We start from the raw sequence: 3843 nt of genomic DNA on the forward strand, positions 1-3843 counted from the left end.
GAGGAGAGTGGGAGGGAAAGAGAGACTTAGAGTTTTGATTTTCCTCCGCTGCTATCCTTAGGAACAATCTCCCTCCGATTTGGAAAGGAGGGAAGAAAGAAGGAGGAGAGAGAGAGGAGAAGGAGGGGAGAGGATGGAGAGAGGGAAGGGGATGGAAGGGAGGGGAAGAAGGGCGGGGAATGGAGAAAGAGGGAGGGGGGTGCTAAGGTCTCCGGGTGGAGGGATATCCGGTTCCACGCGGACCGATGTCCTCGAATCTGCTTCTGTCTTCGTGCCAGGAGCTCTGCGGAGGCGTTGGCTCTCCGAAGAACCTCAAGTCAAAATGGCGGATGATGAAGGCTTCTGCGAAGTCTTTTTTTTTTTTTTTTAGTACCTCGGCTTTCTCTCTATCTATCTATCTATCTATCTATCTATATATATATATATATATATATATATATATATATATATATATATATATCATTCTCTCTCTCTCATTCTCTCTGTCTGTCACTCTCTCACAATCTCTCTCTCTCTCTCTCTCTCTCTCTCTCTCTCTCTCTCTCTCTCTCTCTCTCTCTCTCTCTCTCTCTCTCTCTCTCTCTCTCTCTCTCTCTCTCTCTATAGAAGTAATCTTCAAGACTCAAACCCAAGTAGTATATACTTATTATAACTCCTTTTTTGTCTTCTTTCTCTTTTTTTTGTCTTTTTTGTCTTCATTTCTTTGTTAATTTTCTCCTTATTTCTTCACTGTTTTCATTTTTTTTTCATTTTCATTTCATTATATTTTTCAACTTTATTTACTCTTTATTTTATTTTTTCTTCAACTTTTCTTTTTTGTCTTCTTCCTCTCCTCTTTCTCCTATTTCTTCTTCTCCTCCTCTTTCTACTTCTATTTTTTCTTCTTTCTTCTCCTTTTTCTCCTCCTCCTCTTTATCCTTCCTTCCTCTTCTATCTTTTTTCCTTTTTCCCCTCTTCTTCCTCTTTTTTTTCCTATCATTCCCCATTTTGTTTCCTTCTCCTCCTATCCTTCCTCCTCTTCCTCTTCTCCTTTCTATTATTTTATTTGTTTTTCTTCTTACTTCTCCCCTCGTCCCTCTTCTTCTTCCTCCCCTTCTTCTTCTCCCAAAATATATTTTACACGTTTTTCCAGAAGTCCTTGACTGTTCTTCCTTTTCCTCTTCTATTTTTTCCAATGTTCTTCCTTTTCTTCTTCCTCATCTTCTTCCTCTCTCAAAACCTGTTTACACAAAGCCTCTTTTTTATCTTCTTCCTCTTCTTCCTCTTCTTTTTCCTTTCATTTCTCCTTCTCTTCTCTTTCCTTCGTTTCCTCTTCTACATCCCGTCTCCTCTTTCTGTTCTTCTCCCAAAATGGAATTCTTCACACTTTTCCAGAAGCCTCTGACTGTCCCTCTTATTCTTCCCATTCTTTCTCTTCTTCCTGTCTATCTCTCCACCTTTTCCTCCTTTTTCTCCTCCTACCCTGCCACTTCTTCCTCTTCCTCCCCGCCTCCTCTTTCTCTCATTTTTCTTCTCCCAAAAATTTATTTCTTCGCGCTCTTCCGAAAACCTCTGACTGTCCCTCCTCCTCTTCTTCCTCTTTCTGTTCTTTCTTTCTATCACTTCTCTTTTTTCTCTTCTTTCTTCTCCTCCTCTCTCGCCTCCTTTTCGTCTCCTTCTTCTCTGCCTTCTCCAGAACCCTCTGACTGTTCCTCTTCTTCCTCTTCTTTCTCTTCTTCCTGTCTATCACTCCCCTTTTTCCTCTTCTTTGTCCTCCTCCCTTGCCTCCTCTATCTCCCATTCTTCTTCTCCCAAAATTTATTTCTTCGCGCGTTTCCAGAAACCTAACTGTCCCTCCTCCTCTTCTTCTTTCTCTTCTTCCTCTCTTTCACTCTTCCTCTTTTTCCTCTTCTTTCTTCTCCTTTTGCCTCCTTTTCCTCTCTTTCTTCTTCTGCCCTGCCTCCTCTTCCTCTCCTTCTTCATCCCATCTGCTTTCTCTTCCTCTCCTTCATCTCCTCTGTCTTCTCTTTCTCTCCTTCTTCTTCTCCTCTGCCTCCTCTTCCTCTCCTTCTTCTTCTTCCAAAATCCATTTCTTCACGCATTTCCAGAAGCCTTTGACTGTGTCCATTCACCGCCGCCGCCACCAGCGTCCCGAGGCGATCCTCGGCCGAAGAGCCCAGAAAGTGCCATGAAAGCCCTCCGGTGTCCAATACAGACACAAAGACTTCCACGAACTTCGTCGTCGCCTCCTGCAGCCGCAGGAAAACCGATGTGTGTGTGTGTGTGTGTGTCTGCATTTTCCGGTGTGACGACCTCGGGCGAAGACCCTGGTCTCCACAGGTGAGGTCTTCATGGATAGTGGTGGTGATTGGTTGGTGTATAAGAACTATTCTCAGCTCCCCCCCCCCCCTCCTGCTTATTGGGTGATCGATTTTTTTTTTCTTGTTTTCTTTTCTTTTACGGTAACTTTTGAAACAACACCGAGGAGTATATTACCGATTGGGCAGGGTTGTTGTTTTTTAAAGAAACCTCAATATATCAGTGGTGTTTGCCCTTCTACCATTTGAAAAAAATCCAACTCCATTTAGATGTACTTATGAAAACTACTTGTAGATTCTTTAGATAAGACAGTTAGCCAGGTACACTTAGCTAGAAAACCAAATAAGATTCCAACTTCATTTAGATGTACTTATGAAAACTACTTGTAGATTCTTTAGATAAGACAGTTAGCCAGGTACACTTAGCTGGAAAACCAAATAAGATTCCACTTTCTTATTATAGAAAACGTTCCCCAGGTCTACCGAGATGGTCTCAAAGGTACGGCCCTAAAAGTGTACCTTTTCTTAAAGAATACTAGAATTTGGAGGAGTTCGATTAGAGACCCGGAGACTCATTGCAGGCCGATTTTCTCTTTCATTTTCGGACTTGACCTAGCCTCGTCACAGGTATCAAAATATAAAGAAGGAAGAAAAAGTTTGAACTGAGAGAGAAGAGGTATTGTGGGGATGTTGTCTGTCGTGGCCTCTTCAACGACAGAATACTCAAAATTGTCGTTTTAATTTCCCCTCATAGCATCATCGTCATCATAATTAATGGGGAGCACACGCCAGGGAACGTGTTGCTTTACTCTCACGCTAGTCCCCACAACTTCCCCATTACTAGTCGTCGTTACTATACCTTGTAGTACGTTTTCGTCGGTGCGATTGATTAATTATTAGCCTTACTACAACCAAAGGGCGGTGACGCGCATCATTCTTGGCATCATATTTGGGTAAACGCGTTGGTAGGTTTGGTTCAAATGATCAGCTTCGTACTTCAGAGCTCGAAGCAAAACAAGCTCATTAAAAAAATAAAGAATTAGTGCCCTAGACAATCGTTTGAAGATCATCGTTGAGCCATGAACGATCATCGTTGAACAATAATCGTACCGAGAAAACGTACTTTTACCCCTTTAGCAGTGGTGACTCGGGCGATTTAGTGTTACCCATTATAGACAGGTCACCCACGACCTCAAGCCACAGTCGCGTCTAGTGGTACCATTCATTCACTAAGACAACCACTCAATATTTTACTTTGACCCATTCACTAGCTAAGACTAACACAACCGCGAAAAGTTGTCATCTAACCTAGTTATCATGTACATTGATATCAAGTGCCCACTATCGTGAAGTTTCCGTGATGTTAAAACGAGAAAGTGTGAAAAAGAAACTTTCCCACTGAAAGCTGAGGACCAGGTGAGCGGCGAGAGCCCAGACACGTATGACGTCATCGAGAAGAGGCTCTATGACGTCATCGAGAAGAGGCTCTATGACATCATCGAGAAGAGGCTCTATGACGTCATCGAGAAGAGGCTCTATGACACCA

This window comes from Oratosquilla oratoria, chromosome 13, assembly GCF_046742065.1.
Source record: "Oratosquilla oratoria isolate Oo_2021 chromosome 13, ASM4674206v1, whole genome shotgun sequence".
Taxonomy (NCBI): domain Eukaryota; kingdom Metazoa; phylum Arthropoda; class Malacostraca; order Stomatopoda; family Squillidae; genus Oratosquilla; species Oratosquilla oratoria.